Source organism: Dendrobium catenatum, unplaced genomic scaffold (assembly GCF_001605985.2).
Source record: "Dendrobium catenatum unplaced genomic scaffold, ASM160598v2 fragScaff_scaffold_72, whole genome shotgun sequence".
Lineage (NCBI taxonomy): Eukaryota > Viridiplantae > Streptophyta > Magnoliopsida > Asparagales > Orchidaceae > Dendrobium > Dendrobium catenatum.
Window position 1 is genome coordinate 1,845,521 of NW_021318534.1, and position 15,366 is coordinate 1,860,886.

The 15,366-nt window shown below is 35.1% G+C and overlaps 1 long non-coding RNA gene across 1 annotated transcript; it reads right to left on the reverse strand.

Moving 5' to 3' along the window:
• Positions 1-3,245: 3,245 nt before the first annotated feature.
• LOC114579911 lies at positions 3,246-15,330 on the reverse strand. Its single transcript, XR_003701163.1, has 2 exons — positions 14,533-15,330; positions 3,246-3,596 (listed from the first exon to the last, which is right to left on the reverse strand). It is a non-coding gene; the product is annotated as an uncharacterized LOC114579911 (long non-coding RNA).
• Positions 15,331-15,366: the final 36 nt, after the last annotated feature.

Here is a 15,366-nt window from a genome sequence, read left to right on the forward strand (position 1 = left end):
GATGGACAGACATAAGTGATCAACAAAAGCCTGGAAACATACCTACGATGCTTCGTGTCGGAGACACCCAAGCAGTGGGCAAGGTGGTTGGCATGGGCGGAGTATTGGTACAACACCTCATATCATTATGCTTCGCAGATGACCCCATTCAAGGTGTTATATGGAAGAGATCCTCGTCACTTGATATATTTTGGGCATAAAAGCACCCAGTTTCATCCGTAGAGGAGTATTTGGAAGATAAGGATATGATGCTGGAAGAATTAAAGAAGCATTTATTGACGGCCCAACAGATTATGAAGAAACATGTCAATGGGAATAGGAGGGATTTCCAAATTTAGGTGGGGGAAAGGGGCATTCTTAAAAATCCAACTTTACAGGCAGAAGACCATCACCAATATGAGGAAAGAGAAGCTGGCAACAAGGTATTTTTGACCTTTTGAGGTACTGGAGAGGATAAGGGAGTTGGCATACAAGCTGAAATTGCCTTCAACAACAAACATACACCTTGTTTTCCATGTCTCACAATTGAGGACGACGATTGGAGAGCATGAAGCCAGGTTTGATTTACTAGCAGGCAGCCAGGTTTGAGTTATCAATGAGACATTAACTGAGGATTTTGAAGTGATGTTGGAACCCTCTGAGTTACAAGGGGTGTGCTAGGGAGCGGGAAATGATAAGGAGGTGTTGATCAAGTGGAAGGATCTTCTAGATTATGAGGCAACATGGGAGCCTTATGAGAGGGTGAAGCACAATTTCCCTCCTTTCACCTTGAGGACAAGGTGATTCTTTGGAAGGGCGGTATTGTTAGGCTGGCTCAAGCTGAACCGGCCGAACCCCAACTGGCCCTGCAAAGGCTGGTTCTCAGCTACAGTAGGCGGACCAAACAACCTCCTTTGGGGTATGCCGCCCAAGCCTAGTGGGCCCACTAGGCTAGCCAACTAGGAAAGAAGTAGGGGGCGGCTAGGAGAGGGAGGGAAGATTTGAATCGGTATTTGAAATTAGGGAAATATGTATTAAATAGGAACAGTTGTTTAGGGTTAAGGTTATGCATGTTTTGGTGGTTGATCTGAGAGTTCTTGTTCTTAGAGTATTGGGCCCAAGATTCATCTAAAGATTGGGAGAGAATATCCTCCTCTCAAATTGAAGATCAATTGTATCTTGCTTGGTTTATTCGTTCTAGTTGAATTACATCAATCAAGGTGTTATTTGGATAAAATTTCACTTTTAAATTTGTGTTTGTTTGTCATTTTTCTCCACTCTTGTTAGGATTTACTTGAATTCTTCAAATATTTCCTATCAGAATAAATGAGAAATTGTTTAGGAAAGTTTTAATTACAATTCAGAGGAAATTATTTAGGACAAGAGATTTGATTTGAATTCAGATATGAGATTGGATTATTTAGGGAAAGGGGGCCGATTTGAGAGGAAATTATGGAAACCTATTTAAGGCTAACAATAGGGTGATTTCATGATTATAATGTTATTTATTGAATTTAAATTGGTCGTAGGCTGATTGGGCTCTAGCTGGCAGTTAGAGATTTGGGAGAGCCAGATCTTCCTCTCCAATTGACGAAATTGTATCTTGTCATTCTTTCATTGCTATTTTGAATAAAAAAAGCTTATTTTGAGTTATTTCTCTGATTTTCCAATTTCTAGTATGCTGAAATCACTATTTAGCCATATTTTCACAAATTCAGCATTCACTTTCTATCATAATGATATGCACTTTAGTCTACTCCATCTAAACCTAAAAAAGAGCACTACATTCAACCTTAATGCTCGTTATACAACTGACATCATTGCCTGTGCTTCTTCATGCATCTTTCTAACCACACATTCTACATGTCGCTTCTCTGCTCGCACCTATTCATACAACATCCCTACCTACTCCTCTGTAAGCTATCATCTACACTATTTACATCCAACTTATTCCTTGCTGCACAACTGGCCAACTCATTTCCATTATTTCACATAGGTTCATTTCTAAGCACATAAGAATATCCATAATCAAAGGAGAAGAAAGCATGAGATATCCATTCTGAGGATAAGATTCATCACTTCTAAGAAACTCTTAAATCCCCATGAAGAACTGGAAGGCAATCAAAGCATCTTCCTTTTATTAAGAAGAACTTCAAGGATACTAAGATGGAAGAATTTCAAGGATACTAAGATGGATGCTTCTGACCTTAGCAAAGTAACTCAGTCTGATAGTGTTGGCTAAAGATCCTATCTAGATTATAGTCTCGATGTGAAATGTTAAGGCATAGTTATGGTTGAAAGGGATCTTTGACTAAATAATTTGTCCTTCAAAGCAAACAATATATATCAGGTATACAATAACAAATTGTTCAAGAGCTTGTAATGGATCATAATGACTCATTCTCTACCTCTCTATATAATTTTTAGAAGTCCCTAGACACCTTTTTCTTATGCAAGGTCGTGGCCTCATGATATAGAAGGTGAGCATACATGTGTATGTATCTTGGTCATGAAGTGAAACCAAATAAAGTCCAAGCCAAAGCATGATGGAAGATACATGAATGTAAAGGGATGAAGATATGAATAAGGCAAGTGATAATATTATTATTCACAAGGACAATAATATGAAGATAAATTTAATTTCTAGGAAGATTCACAAGTCTACTAATAGGAGAGAACTACGAAATTCTATCTTTACATTGCTCTCAACTAACAGTCATAATGAAATTTAATCAACCTTTTTTTTAACTACAAAACCACTACATATTTACAACATTTACATTAGATGTTCATTAATAAGAGGAACACATAAAATTCCTTGTTCAATAGGGATTGATAATCAAATCATAGATTCATGGACTTCTAATTCAATCATCGATTCTCCTCAAAAACAGCTTCTAAAGAAAAAAATAATTGCATCCTTGATTACATAAAGCATCCAAATTTTTCTTCCTATTTTGTACCATATGGAAAGACAGAAAAAGGGGGTTTGCCAAATTTGCCATGCTTCCTTCTATGTTTTATTCACGCTGATATGAAAAGAGAATGGCTTCATTTAGAAGCAATTGATTTATGACGGGTTCAATTTAACCTCATTAAAAACTACATTAACAGGAAAAAAAAAATCAACACCTTAGAGGATGGTCACATCCTTTGTAGATTCAATTGCCTCGGGCAAGGTTCGGTAGCACTGCCATGAAGCTCTTCTAAGTCACAGCCATGCAAGAGTTGATTAAGTCCAAGGGACAATTACTAACATTGATTCATTAGTGGAACACCAACTATAATATTTAAAAGGAGCTATTCACAGAGGATATATTTTAATCCTTCAAAAAGGTTAGCAATAGATGCTTACTCAAAATATTATTTGGATGCCTAAACTCAAGTCGATGGGTCAATTTTCCACCAAAGTTCTAGTATGACCTCTTGAAGAAAATTCTTAACAATTTAATTTTCAATTGAAACAGAAAGAATAGCTACTCATGCTCTTCTTATTGAAACAGGCTTCCAGCAAACCAAAGTTCTCCGGAGGAGAAAATCAACTGATCATGAAACCGCCTTCATTATTTAGTTTGACAAAATCATTGATCCACATAGACAGTTGTCAGAAAATCAATCTGTTATAAGATTATGAATTAGAATTTGATGAATTTTAATTGTATGGTAAACTTTGTCTCATTTAAAATTCAAACATTTCCCAAACCAACAAGAGGTTCTCCTACAAGTTGATAGACTAAACAAGAACAAATATATGGTAGAAAGCAGCAGAAAAAAATTCTTTTGGAGGCCAAATGAAGCTTTTATATATAAAGAACATTAATACGTTGAGTGATACATTTAACAAACAATCTAAACATTTTCACATAATCTAAGGACTTCTACAATGCTATAGACTATTCGAGTATAACTAGTACATGCCGCTTCAACATCCAAGTGATCATTTTGCTTACACATCTTTATGCGAGTTTGACGCCTGCTTCATTATCCACAACTCTACATATGGCTACAACACCTGTTCCTCACCAGCATTGTCGCTCACACCTGTACTCCAGGTGGCTTTGACGCTTGATCCTCGCAAGTCTTACTATATTCCTTTTACATGGAATTGTGATCCCCGCTCCTGAATCAACATAATCACACAAATCTTAACATGAACCTTTATTATCCTCTTCTTAGCCAACCTTGTCGCCCATACTTCTTGGCACAACTTTATCATGTGCTTCTTAATTGGCTTCATGCAACTTCGTCACCCATTCAATTTCACACTCTTCTAATGTTTGTTCACGCTACACGTATGATCAAGAAGACTCCATCAACAAATCAACCTATCAAAGATGTTATATACAACATCTTTTTCAAGAGATCTCTCCATACTTCTAGAACTCCTAAACCTAGGGAAAATAGAATGAAGTGGTAAAACATAATGTTCAATAAACCAACTTAGAAGAATGTCACATACAACATTCGTAATAAAAAATTTTTCGAAGGAATTCTCTCTACTCTAGAACTTCAAAGCCTATGGGAAGTAGAGGAAATGACATTTATAAAGTTGGTAACAAAAGGTGAAGGAAGAAAAGCCAAGGGAGAAGAGAAATATAAATTAAACCTACTGATAGGCCACTCCTTAAGTAGCAATAAAAATTTTCAGTCAATTAAAGTACAAACTTTTTAAGGTACAATTGCACCTATGCATGATATAAAAAGGGGATGCTTGAGCTAAGTTAGAGAATCCCAAGAATTCATATAGGATGTACCTAAAGGATTCTTTCATCAAAATTCTGATAGGATGTGGATTTAGAACTTATGAAATTACCTGGCTGAATTTACAATTTTAGCAAAACAGAAATTGGTAACAAGTAAATGAAGAAGAATAACATTCAAGAACACTTTTTATTTGATTATATATAAAATAAAAGACAAGATTAGAGTTGGATCTTCAATTGTAGAGGAAGATCCAGCTCTCTCAAATCTCTAGACACCGCTAGAGCCCAAAGCACCCGAGAAACACTACAATTTTAGCAAAAAAGACCCACCCCTAACCCTAGGAAAATCTCTTAAAGCACAACAAATACCCAAAGAACCCTCTCCCAAATCTGCCAACAACAACAACAACAACAACATCAAGCCTTTGCCCCACTACGTGGGGTCGGCTACATGAATCCTTTTTCGCCATTGTGTCCGATTAAAAGTCAAATTCTCATTTAAATTTAATAAAGAAAGATTATTTCTAATATTTTCTAACCAAGTCTTTTTAGGTCTACCTCTACTCTTCTTAACATAAGTCAAATCTAATACCTCAACTTTCCTAACCGGGTCATCGGAAGGCCTCTGTTTAATGTGACCAAACCATCTAAGGTGACTCTCTAATCTTATCTTTCACTGAAGCTACTCCAACCTTTTCATGTATAAACTCATTTCGTATCCTATCTCTAAGGGTCAAGCCACTCATCCACCTAAGCATCCTCATCTCTGCAACACTTAACTTAGTATTATTCTTCTCTTTTAATGGCCAACATTCGACATCATAAAACATTGCAGGTCTCACCACCATCTTATAGAATTTTTCCTTAAGTTTGAGGGGGACTTTTCTATTGCACAATAAGCCCGGTGCATTCCTCCACTTCAACCATTCAACTTAAATTTTGCTGATAATATCCCCATCAATTTCACCATCACTCTGAACAATAGATCCAAGATATCTAAAACGTGTAATTTAATGACTTGATCGCCCAAAGTCACAATCCCCTCACTAGGTCTATTGCTAATTTGTTACTAAAATTACACTCCATATATTCAGTTTTAGATCTACTCAAGCAAAAGCCTTTAGACTCAAAAGTTGACCTCCATAATTAAAGTTTACCTTCAACTCCCTCTCTAGTTTTATCAACAAGAAGAATATCATCAGCAAAAAACATATACCAAGGTAAATCCTCTTGCAAATGTCTAGTGAGAACATCCAAGACTAGAGCAAAAAGATATGGACTTAAGGTTGATCCTTGATGTAATCCAACCGAAATAGAAAAATACTTGGTCAAACCACCTTGTGTTTGAACACAAGTAATAGCTCCTACATACATATCTTTAATGATTTGAATATAAGCATTATTAACTCCTTTCTTTTCAAGAACTCTGCATAGCACTTCTCTTGGAACTTTATCATATGCTTTTTCTAAATCAATAAATATCATATGAAGATCCTCCTTATTCTCTCTAAATTTCTCCATCAAACCTCTCAATAAATGTATGGCTTCCATATTAGACCTATCCGGCATGAATCCAAATTGATTTTGAGAAACATTAGTATCACGTCGCAACCTATACTCCATAACTCGCTCCCATAGTTTCAAAGTATGACACATTAACTTAATTCCTCTATAATTCGCACACTCCTGTGCATCACCTTTGTTCTTAAAAATAGGAATTAACACTCATTCTCCACTGATCTAGCATCTTTTTAGTCTTCAAAATAGTATTAAAAATTTAGTAAGCCAAGAAATTCCTTCATCTTCTAAGCATTTCCATATCTCTATTGGAATATCATTAGGTCCAACAGCTTTTCGACGCTTCATTTTCTTTAAAGCCTCTCTAACTTCGATTTTACTTATATGTCGATAAAAACAAAAATCTTTATTTTCATTTAGGGTGATAAAGTCACTAAAGTCAATCGTATTTTCACATTCTTCATTAAAAAGTTTAGTAAAATACCTCATCCACCTTTATTGAATATCATCTTCTACGAAAAGTATTTTTTGATCTTCATCCTTGATACACTTCACTTGAACTAAATCCTTATTACTTCTATCTCTTTGTTTGGCTAACTTATACATATATCTTTCTCCCTCATTAGTATCTAATATATTATATAAATCATTAAAAGCTAAGCTCTTTACATCGCAAATAGCTTTCTTAGATTCCTTATGCGCCTCTTTATAGCTTTCCCAATTATCAGATTTTTTATATCTAAATCAATTTTTATAACAAATCTTCTTATTTTTTATTTTTTTCTTGCACATTTGGATTTCACCACCCACTATTTTTACTATTAAAAGCTTTTCCCTTTGAAATGTCACAAGTCACTTTTTCCCATATAATATTGACATCCTCATACATAGACAGAATCTTAAGATCTAAAATCTTACTCTTAAAAATACTTTTATTAATATTCTTTAAATGCCCCCATCTAATTCTAAAAAATATTTTACTTTATTTTTTATTATTTGACCCTTTATCTTAAAGTCCAAAACCAATAATTGATGTTGGGTAAATAAAATTTCACTCTGAATAACTTTACAATATTTGCAATCTAAATGATCTATTTTTTTTATAAAAAAATAATCAATCTGCATTTTACTATATCCATTATGAGTGATAAGATGCTCATCTCTTTTCTTAAATAAGGTATTAGCTATTAAGAAATAATAAGCTAAAGAAAAATTTAATATAGTCTTACCACCTTCATTTGTCGTTCCAACCTCATGGCCATCATGGATGCTTTTAAAATCATCTACCTCTCTACCAACATGTCCATTTAAATCTCTTCCAATAAAAACTCTTTTTTCAAAAGGTATATTCTGTATTAATTCTTCTAAGTCATTTTAAAATTTTAATTTTAAACTCATATTTAAACCTATTTGATGAGCATAAGCACTTATAATATTAACAATCTTAGCATCAACAACAATCTTTAAAACTATAATTTTCTCTCCAATTCTATTAATTTTTATAATATTATCCATCAAACTCTTATCTATAATCACACCTATATTTCTAGTACGACTCCTACCTGAATACCATATTTTATATCATAAATTATTAATCTCCTTAGTTTTCTCTCTAACCCATTTAGTTTCTTGAATGCATAGAATATTTATCTTCCAATGAATCATAATATATATTAATTCCATTAATTTTCCTACAAGGGAGCCTATATTCCAAATTCATATCCTAATTTTAGTTTCATAGACTAGCTTCTTTACCCACATTCATCTTTGATGTGGGAACCCTTGCCTATTTAACACTACTAAACCCAGGCTCCGGTGCAGCGGCCCATGCACACTTGTCATTGTATTCAGGCCATACAACGCGTCGCTTCCAGGGGACGCCCTAACATTAACATAATTTTTTAAAAGATTCATGTCATGATTATTCGATAAGTTTTACACTAGTTGTCGACTACCTAATGTAACTCTCCACTTTTCTCATCCAGGACTTGGAACCTGACAACGACAGAGTTGAAACATCCCTCAATATCAAATATGCCCTACTTTCTTAATTATTTCCTCTCCATATCAGCCCTCAAATATGCCCTCTTGAATTAGGCAACATCTCCTAATTAATCCCCTCCAAATCAAACCTCAAATATGTCATCTTTAAATATTTCCTAATTAATCCCCTCAAAATCAACCCCCAAATCATCCATCTTCAATTAAGAAACATCTCCTAATTAATTCCCTTTGATTAAGAACCTTTCTAAATAGCTCCCTCTTGATTAGGAAATTTCTTAATTTCATCCCAATCAAATCAACTGGCCCATCAATACTCCCCTCCCAAAATGTCACATTGTCCTCACAGTGGAACGAACGAAACTGCTACGAAAGCACTTGACTAATATCACTGGACTGAAAAATGGACTGACACTTGGTTGAACAATCCTTTCCTGGAGCATCTCCCTGATTAATCACTCAATCTCTTCGTTCTGGATTTGGCGATAACGGTATAGACGAATATTGATAGGTAAGACTCTTTCCTTCAAGATGATAGCATACTTGCGTTCCCGCCAATGATTCAATCCTTGAACTTGTTGGAACCAATGTTTAAAATTTTGTAATCGGGTATTGAGTTTTTCGTTCGTGAGGCGAGGCGTAAGCCTCAAGGCGTTTTGAGGTGTAAGCCTCAAAATAAAAAATTTGCATAAACATAAAATGATAAATTTTGTATATACTAATGAGTAAATAATATATAAAACATAAAAATACACAAGATATGAAGTGAAATCAAAATATCCCAATAATAAGGCAACATGAAATATAGTTTAACTCAAACTTCATCTTTCCTAAATCAAAATATTATTTTCATTAACATATAATTCCAAAAATAAATAACAATGACATATCACATAAGAACTCATAAGTCATCAATACTGTCATCACTAAGGGGGTCTTCATTTGAATCATCATTATGATGAACTGCTCTCTCCACTTCCTCCTCTCCTATAGAGTTCAATGTCTCCCAATCAGGTCCTTATTCCTCAATATCAGTTATCTTCCTCTTCCCTAAATATTTATCTAAGAAAACTATATTTTTGAACTCATAAATAATAGTAATAGTCACACCACCCTTTAGAATTTTATCACAGTAATTGTATTTTAGATAGATATATGTTTTATCACTTTCTCCTACATCCACTTGAGTGCTATGTTTCCATGCTGGATCTTTTCTATGACCTGATGCTACTTTATCCTTACTTCTGACCATCATTTATAAGAAGAATATATTAGTGCAATATATCGAATCCCTAAACATAATGCTTCATTTATTCTACATTAAGAAAACTTATACAAACCATACACTCATTAAGAAGCAAACTAACACTAGCAACTATTACAAAAGATGATGAATACAACAATATACCGGTCTGCTAGGGGTCTAAGGGGGGGCTGCCCTCTGGCAGGATTTCAGGTGGCAGCGCCCCCGTAACAAAATTTTATTGTAAGAGAGAAAGTGCAGCAAAAACGCAACAAAAGCGCAATAAAGCACAGTAAAAACGCAGCAAAAATGCAGTGACAATGGCAGACAGATCGATTGTGGAATCTTACTTAGTAGAATATGGAGGTCCTTATTGCAGAACTGATCGATCTTGTATTTCCACGAAGAATAAGAGCTTTCAGCGGTTGGTCGAAGGAGACTCCAGCCCAACTCGCGTTAGAAGATAACTCCAAGCAATAAGAGAAGAGCAACTCAAGGTGAAATGAAGCCAAAGCTGAACGAAGAGGGAAAAAGGTCGCTCGAAGAAGATGAGGGAAAACCTGTTTTTGGGAAATGACAGAAGACCGTGCGAGGGTTAGGGGGTCCGAACCGAACAAATATATATTAGGTTAGTTTTTTTTAGAGGCGGACGCCTCTAAACTTTGAGGCGAGGCGCGCCTCAGTAAACTTGAAGCGTACGCCTCAAATCCTGAACTCATTGCGTGGGCTTTGAGGCTTAAAGGAGCGAAATTACGCTGAGGCATGCCTCTTATTGCGCAATTTTAAACCATGGTTGGAACATCCCTCGATACTATTGTAGGGGTGGTAGAATCATGTCAGTGATAGGAAACACTTGAGTTCGCAAGTATTCCTAACCCAAACCAGTAAAATTACAGCAGCCAACTGCTGTCCACAGCAGCAAAACAGCAGAAAAACAGGGAAAACGCAGCAAGAAATTGGGAAATGAGGAGAAAAACACAAGATTTCGCTTGTATTTCACTAGAAATCAAAGAAAATAGAAAAGATACAATTGATCCTCAATTCGAGAGGAGGATCGATCTCTCCCAAATCTCTGGCAACGCCAAGAGCCCAAAGAAAACCTAAATCTACGAGATCTCAAATTTCAGCCAAATTCAAGATACTCAAACCCTAGAAAAAACAACTATTTAATGCATACAAATCAAAAGGAATTCCCTAAACAGTCCATACATTCAAATTTCCCTCTTAACTCCCCAAAATTTCTTTCCTATTTGGCTCTCGCACGCCGTGCGGCTCGCTCGGCATCCCAGCGGGCGGAAGATTCTTCCGCCCTGTTCGTGCCTGAGCCGGTCCCCGCCTGGACCGGCTGGACCCGTCCAGTGGACCGGTCTAACAGTCTGGTGCTTCTATCTTCTCCCAATATTTTTCTTCTTCCAAATTCTGCAGCTCCACTAAAAGTCCAACTCCTTCACCTTTTCCTCTCCTTGGTAGTGGCTCCAAAGATGGCATCTCCTCTTCTTCCCCCAACTTTTTCACCTCCAGATCTTTCCCTTTCCTTATTGGATTAGAATTTCCTCCACTCCTTTCGCCATTAGTCACTCCGCTGCCTCCGACGATGTCGTTTTTGTTTGGAACTCTAGCATCGTTTTCATCATCTCCTCCATGATGGCAAACTTTGCATTGATCTTCTCATGGATGACTGAAAATATCTTTTTGAAATATGAAATCTTTTTTACACAATCTAATTTCAATTGTCCGATCTCCCATTCCATTACTTCTACTTGTTCGAGCCATGAGTGCCCGAATCGAATAGCTCTGATACCAGTTTGATAGGAAGTAGATGCAAAACTTGTGAAATTCCTTTGTTGAATTTACAATTTCAGCAAAACAGAAATCAATAACAAGTAAACGAAGAAGAATAACACTCAAGAACACTTTTTATTAGATTATATAAGAAAGAAAAGATAAGATACAGTTGGATCTTCAATTGGAGAGGAAGATCCTGCTCTCCCAAATCTCTAGACGCCGCTAGAGCCTAAAGCACCCTAAAATCACTACAATTTCAGCAAACAAGACCTACCCGTAATCCTAGAAAAATCTCTTACTTAAAGCAAACAATAAAAAACAAATACCCAAATATCCCTCCCTCAATTCCTTCCCAAATATGCCCTATTCCCATAATTATTTCCCCCCCAAATAAGCCCCCAAATCTGCCTTCTTCAATTAGGCAAAATCTCCTAATCAATCCTCTACAAATCAACACTCAAATCTGTCCTCTTCAATTAGAAAATAATTCCTAATTAATCCCTCTAAATCAGCCCCCAAATCATCTATCTTCAATTAAGAAAAATCTACTAATTAATTTCCTTTGATTAAAAACCTTTCTAAACTCCCTCTTGATTAGAAAACTTCTTAATTCCATCCCAATCAAATCTACTGGTCCATCAAATTCTTGCTAGCAAATTTTTACAATTTCAATGAAAAATGAGTCAAGACATAATTTCCAATGTTAATTGTTAAAATGTGATTGTGATTAAATACATTTTGACTCAAATCATGGCACATTGCTCATACTTGAGCACACTAAAGATTATTCTAGTAATAGAAAGAAAATTTTTAGGTTTGCAAGCCACAACATCCAAAAAGAAGGGGCCTATTATTAGCTTTGTAAAAATTCCTATACAATTAAGCACGAATTTCAATGAAATATGCACAACTTGAGTAAATTTAGAAGAATTGAACTGGTATATAAATTTGCTCAAATTAGTTAAATTGCAGATTAGATAAGCTCATAATTAATCGGAAGATCCTATACAAGATTGGATGCAACAACTAGATCCATGGACACCAAAATCACCCAAATTGACAATTATAAGAACTTGCAATTATTATGAATCAACTTGGCCTTGCTAAGCTACATTATGCATGGGCTTGCGGCCACATAGGAGGAAATGATGTAGGTAGAAGGGGCAGCCAAAACTTGGATCCATCATTTACCAATATGCTCGTGAGATCATTGTTTACTATGAGAAATCTCTAAATCATCAATCAAAAGCATAGCCAACAAGGCATTGCTAGAACACCATATTTGGGCCATCATCACCGCCTAAAGAAGCCAACATCTATGCGAGCTAGTTGGGTTAACCTAGGAATGCATTATCAGATAATAATTTAATCACAGGAGTGCAATATCGATCATGTATTGTTGATAACTATATAGAATATTTTTAATGATGATTGGGAAATATATATATATATATATATATACCCATTATAATTTCTGTGTATATTCAAAATAGCTCCGAAGAAATTCCTCATCTCTGATGACTCATTAATGATAGTAGGGGTTGGGTATGCCACATAACTACAAAAATCATGTTGATTGCCATCTCCTGAAGAAAAGATAATGCTCTTCTCTCTTCTATGTTTGTCATGCCATCACAATAGCAGGGTTTAATGAATAATAGACTACTATAATGATTTTATCTCTTGCTCTCTTTGAAGATCAAATGCTAGTCATCTCCCATTCATGGCCTTTCACTATAATAGTGCCACACGTGACAACAACAATTCCATCAATTGCCACGACCTGAAGACCTTTTGATGGTCATACCCCATCCATAGCCGTATTATCTTCGCAATAGCCATTTCAAACATGTCTCATATAATGGGCTTGGATAGTTTTGCGTATCATCTATGCTCAAGACCATAGAAAACAACACAAGCAATCTAAGTTGATGCTACCTAAATATGTTCCTATTTATGCTATTCAGGGATGTTTTCAAAAAACTTGTTGTATGTTCTAGTACATTTATAAATGAAACACAGAATGACCAAAATTGATATCCTCAATGTGAAATTTTCTAATTGCTCAAGGAATGTCATGTACAAAAACCCTTCCAACTTCTCAAAAATGATCCTCCCATATACTAGTTTTTAATAAAATAGTGAATCTTTTTAATTAAGATATATCCCATGATTTTCCCCATGGGTGTTTGCTTCTCTAACTATATGTTGTGTGTGAAGTTGAAAAAAAGTTAAAGATAGTAGAGATCAATCCTCACTCTTTTAGCTCCATGTCCAACATACTACACAAGATTTGCCATGCTAGAAGATAAGAGTGTTTGGAAAAATATGTATATATATTATGCAATCATTATTATGCTGCATCTCTCGCGAATGAAATATTCACAACACTCATTAACTTTTTTAATTACAACATGATATTCTTATTGAATTTTATAAATCAAATTCAGGCCATTTCATGATTAGATCAAAGCTCAAATTAGTCTTTTCTAAATATCTGAGCCAAATTTCCGAATTCGCTTTTTTTCATTAAATCTTGTTGAGTGTTGAATAAGGTATTGACTCAAATTTATGGAAGTCTTTCATAACTCATAGCTATGATACTTTTGATCTAATTTTTTCCAATTATTGTCATTTTGATTCTACCTATTTCTCTTATTGGTGCATCTTCAAGCCTCCAACTATATGCATAGACTATAAATCTACTTTTCACCAATATATTTCTAAATGAATTACTTCCACCATCTCTATACTGTAATCATTTTTCTCTTTCTTAATATCATCAAACATTCATCTTGACAATTCTCTTCCAACTTAACAGCTAGTGATCCTTTTATTACCCAAATCTCAAATCAATTTTATTTGTGTGGTCTAATTGTAATTTTATAAATTTTCCATTATGTATCGATGATATTACCTTAGTAGAAAGTTTTCTCAAAAAACTTTTTTTATTTTTTTCATTTTAACAACTTATGAAATACAGAAGTTGTCCCCATTCTTTGGATAATGATCCAAGGTACTCAAAACTAGCGCAATTAAATATTTCAACTTCTAAAGTTTTTATCCAGTACTATAAATGTTCACTTACTCCAACAAAAGGTTGCATGTATTCAAATGTCATTGTCAAAGAATAATTAACACTAAAAACTACAGCAATTTCTATCTAATGCTATCTTTTGGATTTAAAATAGACAGAACTTTCAAAGTATGCAAGCAAACTAGGGAAAATGAACAATACAAAATATTATGGTGATGTTGGAACTTTCATTAATCGCTAATCAATTACACGTACGGTAAAAATACCTGTCTAAGTTCCGATAGTAGTTAAATCCACCAGTAAAGCCCGACTTGCTAAATTTACTTGCGTAGTAGTTGATATCATCTTCTGACAGCCAAGAGGGAAATGTAATTTCTTTATCTAGGGATCCTACAAATCCCTTGCCTTTGGACAGAAAAAAAGGCGCAGGTTTATGGTGTAGGTTAATAACCATTTGAAAAGTAATATTGTATTAGTTCGAGCAAATTCAGCTTCCGCTACCCCAGATTCCTGCAAATACAATCATACAACATTTGAATCAGACAATCTTAAGAAGTTAATGCATAACAAACCACTAAAAAAAAGCTTCTATTAAAACATAAAGCAAAAAAAAATTGCAGAGGTTTGTTTAATATTTTAGGGAAAGAAGGATGCAAGTTCATTTTAAACTTTTAAGTGACCCAAAATAAATAGAGTATGAAGCAATCTTGTAGGTTGCAACTTCTTATATGAATATGAAAGTTCACACAAAAGCTTTTAAAATTTTGTACCAAGGCCCAAAAACTTTTGAGTCATAAACTACGGTAGGTTTTCGTATGCAATGCCAAATTCACTAATATTACAATTTTGTTTATTAACATCACCTCGTCCACAACCTCTCTTCCTCCTCTCAAGCTGATGAGCTCCTATTATCTTTTTTGGCTAGGCTGGAGAATAGCCGAGTCATGGATACTTCTGAACCCCTCCCCCCACCTTTTGTTCGACCTCCCCCTCGATACTTGGCTCTAAACCCCTAAATCCCTTCAACCCTTCTTCTTTGTCTTCAAACTGAAAAGGCCTTCTAACCACACGTATTCTTGTGGGCTCCGAAATGAATCAGC